Here is a 19,191-nt window from a genome sequence, read left to right as displayed (position 1 = left end):
CTGTATCTATATATAATACAGTGAGATAGCTCAGAGTGACTCAGTATCCGCCATGTCAGTCAGTATAGATATATAATATAGATAGATATAGAGATATATCAGTACAGTCTGTATCTATATATAATACAGTGAGATAGCTCAGAGTGACTCAGTATCCGCCATGTCAGTCAGTATAGATATATAATATAGATAGATATAGAGATATATCAGTACAGTCTGTATCTATATATAATACAGTGAGATAGCTCAGAGTGACTCAGTATCCGCCATGTCAGTCAGTATAGATATATAATATAGATAGATATAGAGATATATCAGTACAGTCTGTATCTATATATAATACAGTGAGATAGCTCAGAGTGACTCAGTATCCGCCATGTCAGTCAGTATAGATATATAATATAGATAGATATAGAGATATATCAGTACAGTCTGTATCTATATATAATACAGTGAGATAGCTCAGAGTGACTCAGTATCCGCCATGTCAGTCAGTATAGATATATAATATAGATAGATATAGAGATATATCAGTACAGTCTGTATCTATATATAATACAGTGAGATAGCACAGAGTGACTCAGTATCCGCCATGTCAGTCAGTATAGATATATAATATAGATAGATATAGAGATATATCAGTACAGTCTGTATCTATATATAATACAGTGAGATAGCTCAGAGTGACTCAGTATCCGCCATGTCAGTCAGTATAGATATATAATATAGATAGATATAGAGATATATCAGTACAGTCTGTATCTATATATAATACAGTGAGATAGCTCAGAGTGACTCAGTATCCGCCATGTCAGTCAGTATAGATATATAATATAGATAGATATAGAGATATATCAGTACAGTCTGTATCTATATATAATACAGTGAGATAGCTCAGAGTGACTCAGTATCCGCCATGTCAGTCAGTATAGATATATAATATAGATAGATATAGAGATATATCAGTACAGTCTGTATCTATATATAATACAGTGAGATAGCACAGAGTGACTCAGTATCCGCCATGTCAGTCAGTATAGATATATAATATAGATAGATATAGAGATATATCAGTACAGTCTGTATCTATATATAATACAGTGAGATAGCACAGAGTGACTCAGTATCCGCCATGTCAGTCAGTATAGATATATAATATAGATAGATATAGAGATATATCAGCACAGTCTGTATCTATATATAATACAGTGAGATAGCACAGAGTGACTCAGTATCCGCCATGTCAGTCAGTATAGATATATAATATAGATAGATATAGAGATATATCAGTACAGTCTGTATCTATATATAATACAGTGAGATAGCTCAGAGTGACTCAGTATCCGCCATGTCAGTCAGTATAGATATATAATATAGATAGATATAGAGATATATCAGTACAGTCTGTATCTATATATAATACAGTGAGATAGCTCAGAGTGACTCAGTATCCGCCATGTCAGTCAGTGTAGATATATAATATAGATAGATATAGAGATATATCAGTACAGTCTGTATCTATATATAATACAGTGAGATAGCACAGAGTGACTCAGTATCCGCCATGTCAGTCAGTATAGATATATAATATAGATAGATATAGAGATATATCAGCACAGTCTGTATCTATATATAATACAGTGAGATAGCACAGAGTGACTCAGTATCCGCCATGTCAGTCAGTATAGATATATAATATAGATAGATATAGAGATATATCAGTACAGTCTGTATCTATATATAATACAGTGAGATAGCACAGAGTGACTCAGTATCCGCCATGTCAGTCAGTATAGATATATAATATAGATAGATATAGAGATATATCAGTACAGTCTGTATCTATATATAATACAGTGAGATAGCTCAGAGTGACTCAGTATCCGCCATGTCAGTCAGTATAGATATATAATATAGATAGATATAGAGATATATCAGTACAGTCTGTATCTATATATCATACAGTGAGATAGCTCAGTGTGACTCAGTATCCGCCATGTCAGTCAGTATAGATATATAATATAGATAGATATAGAGATATATCAGTACAGTCTGTATCTATATATAATACAGTGAGATAGCACAGAGTGACTCAGTATCCGCCATGTCAGTCAGTATAGATATATAATATAGATAGATATAGAGATATATCAGTACAGTCTGTATCTATATATAATACAGTGAGATAGCTCAGAGTGACTCAGTATCCGCCATGTCAGTCAGTATAGATATATAATATAGATAGATATAGAGATATATCAGTACAGTCTGTATCTATATATAATACAGTGAGATAGCTCAGAGTGACTCAGTATCCGCCATGTCAGTCAGTATAGATATATAATATAGATAGATATAGAGATATATCAGTACAGTCTGTATCTATATATAATACAGTGAGATAGCACAGAGTGACTCAGTATCCGCCATGTCAGTCAGTATAGATATATAATATAGATAGATATAGAGATATATCAGTACAGTCTGTATCTATATATAATACAGTAAGATAGCTCAGAGTGACTCAGTATCCGCCATGTCAGTCAGTATAGATATATAATATAGATAGATATAGAGATATATCAGTACAGTCTGTATCTATATATAATACAGTGAGATAGCACAGAGTGACTCAGTATCCGCCATGTCAGTCAGTATAGATATATAATATAGATAGATATAGAGATATATCAGTACAGTCTGTATCTATATATAATACAGTGAGATAGCACAGTGTGACTCAGTATCCGCCATGTCAGTCAGTATAGATATATAATATAGATAGATATAGAGATATATCAGCACAGTCTGTATCTATATATAATACAGTGAGATAGCACAGAGTGACTCAGTATCCGCCATGTCAGTCAGTATAGATATATAATATAGATATAGAGATATATCAGTACAGTCTGTATCTATATATAATACAGTGAGATAGCTCAGAGTGACTCAGTATCCGCCATGTCAGTCAGTATAGATATATAATATAGATAGATATAGAGATATATCAGTACAGTCTGTATCTATATATAATACAGTGAGATAGCTCAGAGTGACTCAGTATCCGCCATGTCAGTCAGTATAGATATATAATATAGATAGATATAGAGATATATCAGTACAGTCTGTATCTATATATAATACAGTGAGATAGCACAGAGTGACTCAGTATCCGCCATGTCAGTCAGTATAGATATATAATATAGATAGATATAGAGATATATCAGTACAGTCTGTATCTATATATAATACAGTAAGATAGCTCAGAGTGACTCAGTATCCGCCATGTCAGTCAGTATAGATATATAATATAGATAGATATAGAGATATATCAGTACAGTCTGTATCTATATATAATACAGTGAGATAGCTCAGAGTGACTCAGTATCCGCCATGTCAGTCAGTATAGATATATAATATAGATAGATATAGAGATATATCAGCACAGTCTGTATCTATATATAATACAGTGAGATAGCTCAGAGTGACTCAGTATCCGCCATGTCAGTCAGTATAGATATATAATATAGATAGATATAGAGATATATCAGTACAGTCTGTATCTATATATAATACAGTGAGATAGCTCAGAGTGACTCAGTATCCGCCATGTCAGTCAGTATAGATATATAATATAGATAGATATAGAGATATATCAGTACAGTCTGTATCTATATATAATACAGTGAGATAGCACAGAGTGACTCAGTATCCGCCATGTCAGTCAGTATAGATATATAATATAGATAGATAGAGAGATATATCAGTACAGTCTGTATCTATATATAATACAGTGAGATAGCTCAGAGTGACTCAGTATCCGCCATGTCAGTCAGTATAGATATATAATATAGATAGATATAGAGATATATCAGTACAGTCTGTATCTATATATAATACAGTGAGATAGCTCAGAGTGACTCAGTATCCGCCATGTCAGTCAGTGTAGATATATAATATAGATAGATAGAGATATATCAGTACAGTCTGTATCTATATATAATACAGTGAGATAGCTCAGAGTGACTCAGTATCCGCCATGTCAGTCAGTATAGATATATAATATAGATAGATATAGAGATATATCAGTACAGTCTGTATCTATATATAATACAGTGAGATAGCACAGAGTGACTCAGTATCCGCCATGTCAGTCAGTATAGATATATAATATAGATAGATATAGAGATATATCAGTACAGTCTGTATCTATATATAATACAGTGAGATAGCACAGAGTGACTCAGTATCCGCCATGTCAGTCAGTATAGATATATAATATAGATAGATATAGAGATATATCAGCACAGTCTGTATCTATATATAATACAGTGAGATAGCACAGAGTGACTCAGTATCCGCCATGTCAGTCAGTATAGATATATAATATAGATAGATATAGAGATATATCAGTACAGTCTGTATCTATATATAATACAGTGAGATAGCTCAGAGTGACTCAGTATCCGCCATGTCAGTCAGTATAGATATATAATATAGATAGATATAGAGATATATCAGTACAGTCTGTATCTATATATAATACAGTGAGATAGCACAGAGTGACTCAGTATCCGCCATGTCAGTCAGTATAGATATATAATATAGATAGATATAGAGATATATCAGTACAGTCTGTATCTATATATAATACAGTGAGATAGCACAGAGTGACTCAGTATCCGCCATGTCAGTCAGTATAGATATATAATATAGATAGATATAGAGATATATCAGTACAGTCTGTATCTATATATAATACAGTGAGATAGCTCAGAGTGACTCAGTATCCGCCATGTCAGTCAGTGTAGATATATAATATAGATAGATATAGAGATATATCAGTACAGTCTGTATCTATATATAATACAGTGAGATAGCACAGAGTGACTCAGTATCCGCCATGTCAGTCAGTATAGATATATAATATAGATAGATATAGAGATATATCAGTACAGTCTGTATCTATATATAATACAGTGAGATAGCACAGAGTGACTCAGTATCCGCCATGTCAGTCAGTATAGATATATAATATAGATAGATATAGAGATATATCAGTACAGTCTGTATCTATATATAATACAGTGAGATAGCACAGAGTGACTCAGTATCCGCCATGTCAGTCAGTATAGATATATAATATAGATAGATATAGAGATATATCAGTACAGTCTGTATCTATATATAATACAGTGAGATAGCTCAGAGTGACTCAGTATCCGCCATGTCAGTCAGTATAGATATATAATATAGATAGATATAGAGATATATCAGTACAGTCTGTATCTATATATAATACAGTGAGATAGCACAGTGTGACTCAGTATCCGCCATGTCAGTCAGTATAGATATATAATATAGATAGATATAGAGATATATCAGCACAGTCTGTATCTATATATAATACAGTGAGATAGCTCAGAGTGACTCAGTATCCGCCATGTCAGTCAGTATAGATATATAATATAGATAGATATAGAGATATATCAGTACAGTCTGTATCTATATATAATACAGTGAGATAGCTCAGAGTGACTCAGTATCCGCCATGTCAGTCAGTATAGATATATAATATAGATAGATATAGAGATATATCAGTACAGTCTGTATCTATATATAATACAGTGAGATAGCACAGAGTGACTCAGTATCCGCCATGTCAGTCAGTATAGATATATAATATAGATAGATATAGAGATATATCAGTACAGTCTGTATCTATATATAATACAGTGAGATAGCACAGAGTGACTCAGTATCCGCCATGTCAGTCAGTATAGATATATAATATAGATAGATATAGAGATATATCAGTACAGTCTGTATCTATATATAATACAGTGAGATAGCACAGAGTGACTCAGTATCCGCCATGTCAGTCAGTATAGATATATAATATAGATAGATATAGAGATATATCAGTACAGTCTGTATCTATATATAATACAGTGAGATAGCACAGTGTGACTCAGTATCCGCCATGTCAGTCAGTATAGATATATAATATAGATAGATATAGAGATATATCAGTACAGTCTGTATCTATATATAATACAGTGAGATAGCACAGAGTGACTCAGTATCCGCCATGTCAGTCAGTATAGATATATAATATAGATAGATATAGAGATATATCAGTACAGTCTGTATCTATATATAATACAGTGAGATAGCTCAGAGTGACTCAGTATCCGCCATGTCAGTCAGTATAGATATATAATATAGATAGATATAGAGATATATCAGTACAGTCTGTATCTATATATAATACAGTGAGATAGCACAGAGTGACTCAGTATCCGCCATGTCAGTCAGTATAGATATATAATATAGATAGATAGAGAGATATATCAGTACAGTCTGTATCTATATATAATACAGTGAGATAGCTCAGAGTGACTCAGTATCCGCCATGTCAGTCAGTATAGATATATAATATAGATAGATATAGAGATATATCAGTACAGTCTGTATCTATATATAATACAGTGAGATAGCTCAGAGTGACTCAGTATCCGCCATGTCAGTCAGTGTAGATATATAATATAGATAGATAGAGATATATCAGTACAGTCTGTATCTATATATAATACAGTGAGATAGCTCAGAGTGACTCAGTATCCGCCATGTCAGTCAGTATAGATATATAATATAGATAGATATAGAGATATATCAGTACAGTCTGTATCTATATATAATACAGTGAGATAGCACAGAGTGACTCAGTATCCGCCATGTCAGTCAGTATAGATATATAATATAGATAGATATAGAGATATATCAGTACAGTCTGTATCTATATATAATACAGTGAGATAGCACAGAGTGACTCAGTATCCGCCATGTCAGTCAGTATAGATATATAATATAGATAGATATAGAGATATATCAGCACAGTCTGTATCTATATATAATACAGTGAGATAGCACAGAGTGACTCAGTATCCGCCATGTCAGTCAGTATAGATATATAATATAGATAGATATAGAGATATATCAGTACAGTCTGTATCTATATATAATACAGTGAGATAGCTCAGAGTGACTCAGTATCCGCCATGTCAGTCAGTATAGATATATAATATAGATAGATATAGAGATATATCAGTACAGTCTGTATCTATATATAATACAGTGAGATAGCACAGAGTGACTCAGTATCCGCCATGTCAGTCAGTATAGATATATAATATAGATAGATATAGAGATATATCAGTACAGTCTGTATCTATATATAATACAGTGAGATAGCACAGAGTGACTCAGTATCCGCCATGTCAGTCAGTATAGATATATAATATAGATAGATATAGAGATATATCAGTACAGTCTGTATCTATATATAATACAGTGAGATAGCTCAGAGTGACTCAGTATCCGCCATGTCAGTCAGTGTAGATATATAATATAGATAGATATAGAGATATATCAGTACAGTCTGTATCTATATATAATACAGTGAGATAGCACAGAGTGACTCAGTATCCGCCATGTCAGTCAGTATAGATATATAATATAGATAGATATAGAGATATATCAGTACAGTCTGTATCTATATATAATACAGTGAGATAGCACAGAGTGACTCAGTATCCGCCATGTCAGTCAGTATAGATATATAATATAGATAGATATAGAGATATATCAGTACAGTCTGTATCTATATATAATACAGTGAGATAGCACAGAGTGACTCAGTATCCGCCATGTCAGTCAGTATAGATATATAATATAGATAGATATAGAGATATATCAGTACAGTCTGTATCTATATATAATACAGTGAGATAGCTCAGAGTGACTCAGTATCCGCCATGTCAGTCAGTATAGATATATAATATAGATAGATATAGAGATATATCAGTACAGTCTGTATCTATATATAATACAGTGAGATAGCACAGTGTGACTCAGTATCCGCCATGTCAGTCAGTATAGATATATAATATAGATAGATATAGAGATATATCAGCACAGTCTGTATCTATATATAATACAGTGAGATAGCTCAGAGTGACTCAGTATCCGCCATGTCAGTCAGTATAGATATATAATATAGATAGATATAGAGATATATCAGTACAGTCTGTATCTATATATAATACAGTGAGATAGCTCAGAGTGACTCAGTATCCGCCATGTCAGTCAGTATAGATATATAATATAGATAGATATAGAGATATATCAGTACAGTCTGTATCTATATATAATACAGTGAGATAGCACAGAGTGACTCAGTATCCGCCATGTCAGTCAGTATAGATATATAATATAGATAGATATAGAGATATATCAGTACAGTCTGTATCTATATATAATACAGTGAGATAGCACAGAGTGACTCAGTATCCGCCATGTCAGTCAGTATAGATATATAATATAGATAGATATAGAGATATATCAGTACAGTCTGTATCTATATATAATACAGTGAGATAGCACAGAGTGACTCAGTATCCGCCATGTCAGTCAGTATAGATATATAATATAGATAGATATAGAGATATATCAGTACAGTCTGTATCTATATATAATACAGTGAGATAGCTCAGAGTGACTCAGTATCCGCCATGTCAGTCAGTATAGATATATAATATAGATAGATAGAGGAGGGGGGAGGAGGGGGCGGGGTTACCTGTCCCCGCGGTGGCTGTCCGTGTCCGGCCCGCAGCTCCCTCTCGCCCTCTCAGCTGTTTCACCCGGCGGGAGCCGCCATCACTGCGCCGGGAGACACGCCCACTGCGCGACGTCACCGGGGAGCAGACCCCGCCCACTTCCCGACGGCACCACGCCCTGCAGATTCCGCCCTGACAGCCAAGTCGCCGCCCTCTCGGTCTGACCACGCCTACTCCGGCTGCTCTGATACGCTCAGGACTGGCACGCCGCACCCAGTCACTGTGCCCCGCCCACTTTACGGCTGAGGTGCCCCGCCCTGTGAGGCTCTCAGAGCGCTAAACACCGGAGATACAGACAGGGGTCAGTTTCCTGGGCTGGGCTGAGACTCCAGGGAGGAGATCATGGCTAATAGAGCGGAGACTGTCAGTATGTTATGCAGTGATTTATCTCCAGTGTTTAGCTCTCTGCTTGGCTCCCATCCTTATACAGCGTTTAGCACTCTAACAGCAGGCACCGCCCATAATGGTGACGTCACCAGTGACCGATTGGAGAAGGCGGGAAGACAGCCGAGACAGGGCGGAGACCGAGAGAGTGAGAGAGACAGACAGGGCGGAGACCTAGAGAGTGAGAGAGACAGACAGAGCGGAGACCGAGAGAGTGAGAGAGACAGACAGGGCGGAGACCGAGAGAGTGAGAGAGACAGACAGGGCCGAGAGTGAGAGAGACAGACAGGGCGGAGACCGAGAGAGTGAGAGAGACAGACAGGGCGGAGACCTAGAGAGAGAGAGAGAGACAGACAGACAGGGCGGAGACCGAGAGAGTGAGAGAGACAGACAGGGCCGAGAGTGAGAGAGACAGACAGGGCGGAGACCGAGAGAGTGAGAGAGACAGACAGGGCGGAGACCGAGAGAGTGAGAGAGACAGACAGGGCGGAGACCGAGAGAGTGAGAGAGACAGACAGGGCGGAGAGTGAGAGAGACAGACAGAGCGGAGACCGAGAGAGTGAGAGAGACAGACAGGGCGGAGACCGAGAGAGTGAGAGAGACAGACAGGGCGGAGACCGAGAGTGAGAGAGACAGACAGAGCGGAGACCGAGAGAGTGAGAGAGACAGACAGGGCGGAGACCGAGAGAGTGAGAGAGACAGACAGGGCGGAGACCGAGAGAGTGAGAGAGACAGACAGGGCGGAGAGTGAGAGAGACAGACAGAGCGGAGACCGAGAGAGTGAGAGAGACAGACAGGGCGGAGACCGAGAGAGTGAGAGAGAGACAGACAGGGCGGAGACCGAGAGAGTGAGAGAGACAGACAGGGCGGAGACCGAGAGAGTGAGAGAGAGACAGACAGAGCGGAGACCGAGAGAGTGAGAGAGACAGACAGGGCGGAGAGTGAGAGAGACAGACAGAGCGGAGACCGAGAGAGTGAGAGAGACAGACAGGGCGGAGACCGAGAGAGTGAGAGAGACAGACAGGGCGGAGACCGAGAGAGTGAGAGAGTCAGACAGGGCGGAGACCGAGAGAGTGAGAGAGTCAGACAGGGCGGAGACCGAGAGAGTGAGAGAGAGACAGACAGGGCGGAGACCGAGAGAGTGAGAGAGAGACAGACAGGGCGGAGACCGAGAGAGAGACAGACAGACAGGACGGAGACCGAGAGAGTGAGAGAGACAGACAGGGCGGAGACCGAGAGAGTGAGAGAGAGACAGACAGGGCGGAGACCGAGAGAGTGAGAGAGACAGACAGGGCGGAGACCGAGAGAGTGAGAGAGACAGACAGGGCGGAGACCGAGAGAGTGAGAGAGAGACAGACAGGGTGGAGACCTAGAGAGTGAGAGAGACAGACAGGGCGGAGACCGAGAGAGTGAGAGAGAGACAGACAGGGCGGAGACCGAGAGAGTGAGAGAGACAGACAGGGCGGAGACCGAGAGAGTGAGAGAGAGACAGACAGGGCGGAGACCGAGAGAGTGAGAGAGACAGACAGGGCGGAGACCGAGAGAGAGACAGACAGGGCGGAGACCGAGAGAGAGACAGACAGGGCGGAGACCGAGAGAGTGAGAGAGACAGACAGGGCGGAGACCGAGAGAGTGAGAGAGAGACACAGACAGGGCGGAGACCGAGAGAGTGAGAGAGAGACAGACAGGGCGGAGACCGAGAGAGTGAGAGAGAGACAGACAGGACGAAGACCTAGAGAGTGAGAGAGACAGACAGGGTGGAGACCTAGAGAGTGAGAGAGACAGACAGGGTGGAGACCGAGAGAGTGAGAGAGAGACAGACAGGGGAGAGAGTGAGAGAGACAGACTAGGCGGAGACCGAGAGAGTGAGAGAGAGACAGACAGGGCGGAGACCGAGAGAGTGAGAGAGAGACAGACAGGGCGGAGACCGAGAGAGTGAGAGAGACAGACAGGGCGGAGACCGAGAGAGTGAGAGAGACAGACAGGGCGGAGACCGAGAGAGTGAGAGAGACAGACAGGGCGGAGACCGAGAGAGTGAGAGAGACAGACAGGGCGGAGACCGAGAGAGTGAGAGAGACAGACAGGGCGGAGACCTAGAGAGTGAGAGAGACAGACAGGGCGGAGACCTAGAGAGTGAGAGAGACAGACAGGGCGGAGACCTAGTGAGTGAGAGAGACAGACAGGGCGGAGACCGAGAGAGTGAGAGAGAGACAGACAGGGCGGAGACCGAGAGAGTGAGAGAGACAGACAGGGCGGAGACCGAGAGAGTGAGAGAGAGACAGACAGGGCGGAGACCGAGAGAGTGAGAGAGAGACAGACAGGGCGGAGACCGAGAGAGTGAGAGAGAGACAGACAGGGCGGAGACCGAGAGAGTGAGAGAGAGACAGACAGGGCGGAGACCGAGAGAGTGAGAGAGACAGACAGGGCGGAGACCGAGAGAGTGAGAGAGACAGACAGGGCGGAGACCGAGAGAGTGAGAGAGACAGACAGGGCGGAGACCGAGAGAGTGAGAGAGACAGACAGGGCGGAGACCTAGAGAGTGAGAGAGACAGACAGGGCGGAGACCGAGAGAGAGAGACACAGAGAGACAGGGCGGAGACCGAGAGAGTGAGAGAGACAGACAGGGCGGAGACCTAGAGAGTGAGAGAGACAGACAGGGCGGAGACCTAGAGAGTGAGAGAGACAGACAGGGCGGAGACCTAGAGAGTGAGAGAGACAGACAGGGCGGAGACCTAGAGAGTGAGTGAGAGAGACAGACAGGGCGAAGACCGAGCGAGTGAGAGAGACAGACAGGGCGAAGACCGAGCGAGTGAGAGAGACAGACAGGGCGAAGACCGAGCGAGTGAGAGAGACAGACAGGGCGGCGACCTAGAGAGTGAGTGAGAGAGACAGACAGGGCGAAGACTGAGCGAGTGAGAGAGACAGACAGGGCGGAGACCGAGAGAGAGACAGACAGGGCGGAGACCGAGAGAGTGAGAGAGAGACAGACAGGGCGGAGACCGAGAGAGTGAGAGAGAGACAGACAGGGCGGAGACCGAGAGAGTGAGAGAGAGACAGACAGGGCGGAGACCGAGAGAGTGAGAGAGAGACAGACAGGGCGGAGACCGAGAGAGTGAGAGAGACAGACAGGGCGGAGACCGAGAGAGTGAGAGAGACAGACAGGGCGGAGACCGAGAGAGTGAGAGAGACAGACAGGGCGGAGACCGAGAGAGTGAGAGAGACAGACAGGGCGGAGACCTAGAGAGTGAGAGAGACAGACAGGGCGGAGACCTAGAGAGTGAGTGAGAGAGACAGACAGGGCGAAGACCGAGCGAGTGAGAGAGACAGACAGGGCGGCGACCTAGAGAGTGAGTGAGAGAGACAGACAGGGCGAAGACCGAGCGAGTGAGAGAGTCAGACAGGGCGGAGACCGAGAGAGTGAGAGAGAGACAGACAGGGCGAAGACCTAGAGAGTGAGAGAGACAGACAGGGCGGAGACCGAGAGAGTGAGAGAGAGACAGACAGGGCGAAGACCTAGAGAGTGAGAGAGAGACAGACAGGGCGAAGACCTAGAGAGTGAGAGAGACAGACAGGGCGAAGACCTAGAGAGTGAGAGAGACAGACAGGGCGAAGACCTAGAGAGTGAGAGAGACAGACAGGGCGGAGACCGAGAGAGAGAGAGTGAGAGAGACAGACAGGGCGAAGACCGAGCGAGTGAGAGAGACAGACAGGGCGGAGACCGAGAGAGTGAGAGAGAGACAGACAGGGCGAAGACCTAGAGAGTGAGAGAGACAGACAGGGCGGAGACCGAGAGAGAGAGACAGACAGGGCGAAGACCTAGAGAGTGAGAGAGACAGACAGGGCGGAGACCGAGAGAGTGAGAGAGAGACAGACAGGGCGAAGACCTAGAGAGTGAGAGAGACAGACAGGGCGAAGACCTAGAGAGTGAGAGAGACAGACAGGGCGAAGACCTAGAGAGTGAGAGAGACAGACAGGGCGGAGACCGAGAGAGAGAGAGTGAGAGAGACAGACAGGGCGAAGACCGAGCGAGTGAGAGAGACAGACAGGGCGGAGACCGAGAGAGTGAGAGAGAGACAGACAGGGCGAAGACCTAGAGAGTGAGAGAGACAGACAGGGCGGAGACCGAGAGAGAGAGACAGACAGGGCGAAGACCTAGAGAGTGAGAGAGACAGACAGGGCGGAGACCGAGAGAGTGAGAGAGAGAGACAGACAGGGCGAAGACCTAGAGAGTGAGAGAGACAGACAGGGCGGAGAGTGAGAGAGACAGACAGGGCGGTGACCGAGAGAGACACAGACAGGGCGGAGACCGAGAGAGAGTGAGAGAGACAGACAGGGCGGAGACCGAGAGAGACAGACAGGGCGGAGACCGAGCGAGCGAGTGAGAGAGAGACAGACAGGGCGAAGACCTAGAGAGTGAGAGAGACAGACTGGGCGGAGACCTAGAGTGTGAGAGAGACAGACAGGGCGGAGACCGAGAGAGTGAGAGAGACAGACAGGGCGGAGAGAGTGAGAGAGACAGACAGGGCGGAGACCTAGAGAGTGAGTGAGAGAGACAGACAGGGCGGAGACCGAGAGTGAGTGAGAGAGACACAGACAGGGCGGAGACCGAGAGAGTGAGAGAGAGAGACACAGACAGGGCGGAGACCGAGAGAGTGAGAGAGACAGACAGGGCGGAGACCTAGAGCGTGAGAGAGACAGACAGGGCGGAGACGGAGAGTGACAGACAGGGCGGAGACGGAGAGTGACAGACAGGGCGGAGACGGAGAGTGACAGACAGGGCGGAGACGGAGAGTGACAGACAGGGCGGAGACAGAGAGTGACAGACAGGGCGGAGACAGAGAGTGACAGACAGGGCAGAGAGAGTGTGAGTGGTCATGGAACTCCAGTACATTTGAAACCATGGGGTCCTTTCCCGGCTAATATCCCCTTCCCAGTGTTCCCTGATAAGTCTAGTGTCCCCCTCACCCACCTCCCAAATAGTAGCTCAAACCAGGAGAACCCTGTGGGTTCATGAGGCACCTCCTGGTATGCAAAGAGGTGCAGCAGGAATCTCTCCCAGTCTCTGCTGGTGGCTGCGATCATTCAGAGCATTTGCTTCAATGTTCTGGTGACAAATGGAGCACATAATCGACTTAATGCCGCAGAGCCTCCAGAGTTGGTAGGGGACCTCTGCCGTAAATTGGGAGCCCTGATCCGACACTACCTCCAGGGGAAAACCCATGCGGGAGAAGATTTGCATGAGGGCTTCTGCAACTGTTTCTGCATGAATGTTGGTCACCGCCTCTGGGTATCTGGTTGCGTAGTCCACCACCGTCAAGATATATTTTTGTGCCGTAGGGGCTAGGCTTAGCTAAGGACCCGACTAGTCTGCCACTATCCTACTAAAGGGTTCCTCAATAGCAGAAAGAGGGTGGCGTTTGGCCTTGCAGCGATCTTCCCTCTTACCTACTGTCAGGATTACAAGTTGATCCAGCACCCAGTACTGTGTGACACCAAGGACTAAGGATAACTTATAAGCAGACCTTTGAATGGCTGGACTAAACATCTCCAAGTATAGTCAAAATACCAGCTGTGACGGAACACTGGCACTCTGACTGAGTACCTCCGCCAATCGATGCTCCTAGTGCTCGCTGAGGACTCCAAGCACTTCAACCGACAACATCAGCACTGCAGACCCCACTTCCAGCGATGCAGCTGTGCCGGGGTCTCGCCGTCTCCACCCACCCTGGATCCACGACTAGGATCCGGCTCCCAGTGGGTGAACCTCTCCTAAATCCAGAGAGCGTAGCAGGAACAAATCAAGCTATTGCAAGAGCTTACTCTGGGGAGTAAGTGATTATAGCAATCCCCAGAGTGTAGGTATCCCTTCCCCCAAACATGAGCCAAGGCTTCAAGAAAGGTTCAAGATGATCAGATTTTAATGACCACACACTGGCTTTTATGCAAGTCCCCATGCAAGGGGACATCCCACAGGGTGGGACACAGTACAACCAAGCATATACAGGAAAACCGTAAAACACACCCAGCACAAACATACAATCCCTCCACTCTGCCTGTGATATAATTACTGAACACAATGGTTTAATGCAATTTATCACAGGCAGGAAAAAATACACTTTTTATACATACACTGTAACTTTAAAAATATGCATACCACAAACATAAAAATCACATATGCGAACTCAGCACACTTTAATTATAAACATACCCAAAAATCATACAATTCCCTCCAGTAGTTTAAAAGTTGGGTAAAAGTCCTATCTGTGACAAAACAGCTCGTTTCAACTGGTTTGGCAGTGTCCCTGGGACAACGCCCTGCTGGAGAACAATGGTATAGGTATTAGAGGGGGAGGGGAAGAGACACATGCTCCCATGGAGTCAAAGGGCAGAAACAGTCTTTTAAAAGCCAATAAGCCCAAATAGTCTTTTTAACTGGCAAAGTCTCCCAGGGATCATAGTCACATGGCAGGAGGCTGGCACTTAGTCCTCTCCAGGCACAAGTGGCAAAGGGCACTTCGTCACACCAGCTGAATCAGACACAAAGATGAGGGAAAGCCAAAAGTCAAGTCCCAGTAGAGAAGTCCCTTGTCCCACACATACTTCTCCCCCTCTAACCCAGCCTGACTGGAGGTGACCCAGTCCCTGTATACTTGTAGCGTGGGATCAGTGGTCACCTCATTGGGCTTCTGTGTCCCAGGTATTGTACCTCTGCCAGTGGTATTGTACCCCACCCAGTGTCCCAGGTATTGCACCTCTGCCATCCCCAGGTTGCAATTGCTGGGCTTCAGAGTCAATCCTCCCTCCCCAATCCTGTCCAGCACATGTGCCAGATGTTCCTCCCAAGTATATGTGTATATGGCGATGTTTTCCAGGTATGCAGAGGCATAATCCTGGAGGCCATCTAGCAGCCAATCCAGTGGAAAGTGACCGGAGCATTCATCATCCCGAATGGCATTACCTAAAACTGGTATAGGCCAAAGGGGGTTACGAAGGCAGACTTGGGGACAGCATCCACTGCTAGGCGGATCTGCCAGTACCCCTTACACAGGTCAATAGTGGTGAGCTATTGGCCCTGAGTCATCCTATCCAGCATCTCATCCATACGAGGCATGGAGTACGCATCCGAGAGTCTTGTCGCCGTGCCTACCTGAGCCTCAGAGTGTGCACCAACCTTGCTGCCGGGTCTTCACGGGGTAGGCTTCTTCCAGAGTCTGGATGGAGACAAAAGGTGAAGGCGAGGTGTCCCAGGTTGTTGCTGAGCAGCACCTCTGCAGGTAGTCGATCTATAAGGTCCACAAGGTGGGAAGCAATCCATGAATGCCCCCCCCGAATGGCGTTCGTTTTATGAACGGGCCACCACCCAGGGTCAGCATGCGCCAAGGCTTCCCTTGCTGTTTGTGGTTTTCACACCTCGGTGACTTAGGTGCGAACATTCTAATGAGGTGTGAACATGGGGACTCCCGAATAAGGAGTAGGTAAATCACAAGAATACACACAATATAGGGGGAAAATTATGGGGAATGACATACAGTAAATCACTAACAGGCAGTGCCACAGACAGGCTTTCTATGCCTGGGAGACAAAGAGGCAGAATGAGGGACAAAGGGAGCGAAATCATTTCCCGTGCTAAAACCCCTGGGAGGGGGAGGACTCTTGGATGGAACCCTGTTGGGTTGTGTTGAGACCCCTTGCATGGGGCTTTGCATATAAGCAAAGTGGGCATAATAAAATTGTGTTGTCCAGTTACTGGGGGGAAAGCGGAGGTAATCAGTCGGGTTACCCGTGGTCTGCTACATTGGGCTTGCACCCATCCCAGGGCGGCTCTGTGTAACCAGTATGCCTACTCTGCATGAGAGTCTCTCTCTGCTTTCTTTAAGTCTCTGAACCACCTGCGGTATGCTTCCGGAGTGATGGATTACCTGGCTAGTATCACTGTTTTACCCGAACATAGTCCCGAATATCCTCGTCGGGGACGGTTCGGTATGCTTCCGCTGCCCTCCCTGACAGCCTGCTAGCCAACAGTGGAACCCAGTATTCCGGACTGATCCTATGCAATGCCCTCTGTCTCGCAAAGTCTTGGAGGAAGGCATCAATATCCTCCTCTACAAAGTTCTTAAACGCACCAAAGGTTTTTTTTGGCTTACCCTCTACTGGTACTATTGTCACCTCCTGGGTCCTTTCTGGAGTTTGTTTTTCGTTCCGTTTTAGCACAAACTCCTGGACCTCCAACATGGTTCGGGCAATGATTTCTGACGACAGGTTCTCTCCATAGAAAGACAAACAATTGTAATTCCCTTTAAAATTTGTTTCTTTCTTGTTCGCGCTGATCCGAAGCGCAGTCCGTTAGGTATTCCGCAATCAGTTCGGCAATGAGGGTGGCACAAGTAGTTCATATCTCCCGAACGTCCCAAAGCATTCATTAATTCTCTTGCAGTTTCGCACTTAAGTTACTGGAGTGAACGTTCTAATGGGGTACAGGGGTAGTCCCCGTTCAGGAGACAAATGAATTCTGTTCGTATGAAGTACTCCAGAACTGGCAAAAGGGTCAAACACACAAATAAGGGAAAACATACAAATAGGTGATAAGTTCTGCCACAAAAGTATAGAACAAGCGTCCATTCTGCTACAAGTGAGACTGAGTGAGTCAGACAGGGTGGGGATTGAGTGAGTGGGGAATGGTTTTGGGTGAGGGCGAACCCTTCTTAATGTAAATGTAAACTCAGTGAGAGCTCTTAAAGGACCACTCTAGTGCCAGGAAAACACTCGTTTTCCTGACACTAGAGTGCCCTGAGGGTGCCCCCACCCTCAGGGACCCCCTCCCGCCCGGCTCTGGAAAGGGGTTAAATCTTACCTTTTTCCAGCGCTGGGCGGAGAGCTTTCCTCCTCCGATCCGCCTCTTCTCCTCCCCGTCGGCTGAATGCGCACGCGCGGCAAGAGCTGCGCGCGCATTCAGCCGGTCACATAGGAAAGCATTCATAATGCTTTCCTATGGACGCTGGCGTGCTCTCACTGTGAAAATCACAGTGAGAATCACGCAAGCGCCTCTAGCGGCTGTCAATGAGACAGCCACTAGAGGACATAGGGGGAAGGCTTAACCCATTCATAAACATAGCAGTTTCTCTGAAACTGCTATGTTTATGAAAAAATGGGTTAACCCTAGAAGGACCTGGCACCCAGACCATTAAGCTGAAGTGGTCTGGGTGCCCAGAGTGGTCCTTTAACAGTAAATCTCATGGATTCTATGAGAGAGCTGGTACTCAAGTTTCCCCAATAAATACACTCATTGCAAAACCATGAGTGAAGCTACTTTTACATGTAAACTAGTTTTATTCAGGTTTTTATTTTTTATTTTTGCATGAATGAAACTACTTGTCACTACTAGATTAAATATATTATATTTGACTGAATAACAATTAAAATACAAAGCTTGCAGTGGCTGGGTTGGATCTAGGATATCTCTCTGTCTCTCAGCACTGTTGTAAAATTGCTACGGTACCTTTAATCACTGTGCAGGACATTAAAATATGAAGCCCATTGAAGGGGAGCCACACTCTATAAGACGTCTTGATAAAGTGTAGAATTTGTGTAGGTGTTCACAAGCTGCGCTGGCTCTTTCTGCTGCTAAAGGGTTAGTGTTTGGTTCCCGTTGGATGCATTTTGGATTTTAGTGCCCTGCTGGGTGAATAGTGTTACAGTATTGACTGTACAATGGTGCTGAGAGCTGGAGGTTTTTTCTTTGATTACATATCCTATAAACCACAGCTGAATTTCAGTTTCCCTCTAACTGTATTCATGTTGTGAAAATGTAAATAGATAGATTTCTAATAACCAAATTGAAGACTTGTTTTTGTGTGAAATGCCCTCCAACGCTTTGTATCCCTGGGCCGTGAAATCGCATTTTGTTTTGCAAAGTTGGCCCAGAATTTTGCTACCTTGGCCGTGGTTCCATGGACACCTCACAGCGCTATTGGATGTAGGGTAGCAGGGGGGGTCTGGCAGCCTTAGGCCTGGGGGGCAAAACCAGTCAAGTGGCCCATTGCACCACTAAATCAGTTAACCATCCATGCCCACCTTTTCCTGGTTTTATAACGGATATTGATGTTATGCTAATCAGTAGCTCTTTGCC

The 19,191-nt window shown here is 44.4% G+C and overlaps 2 protein-coding genes across 3 annotated transcripts in view; one reads left to right on the top strand and one right to left on the bottom strand.

Annotated features, from left to right (window-relative positions):
- The window catches only part of KIF1C (kinesin family member 1C), a 73,070-nt gene extending 64,307 nt beyond the window's left edge, over positions 1 to 8,763 (bottom strand). The window contains exon 1 of the mRNA XM_063449757.1: positions 8,642 to 8,763. The gene's annotated coding sequence lies outside the window, so the exon portion shown is untranslated. The remainder of the gene's footprint in view (positions 1 to 8,641) is intronic.
- Positions 1 to 19,191, top strand: part of LOC134603618 (protein INCA1-like) — a 108,317-nt gene that overhangs the window by 27,299 nt on the left and 61,827 nt on the right. The window contains exon 1 of one of the 2 annotated variants that reach the window (XM_063449764.1): positions 9,138 to 9,213. The exons of the other annotated variant lie outside the window; for it this stretch is intronic. The gene's annotated coding sequence lies outside the window, so the exon portion shown is untranslated. Of the gene's footprint in view, positions 1 to 9,137; positions 9,214 to 19,191 lie in introns of those variants that run through there. 2 annotated transcript variants of the gene reach the window in all.

This window comes from Pelobates fuscus, chromosome 3 (assembly GCF_036172605.1).
Source record: "Pelobates fuscus isolate aPelFus1 chromosome 3, aPelFus1.pri, whole genome shotgun sequence".
Lineage (NCBI taxonomy): Eukaryota > Metazoa > Chordata > Amphibia > Anura > Pelobatidae > Pelobates > Pelobates fuscus.
The sequence above is the reverse complement of the archived record's forward strand: the minus strand, read 5'-3'. Positions and strand labels throughout refer to the sequence as shown.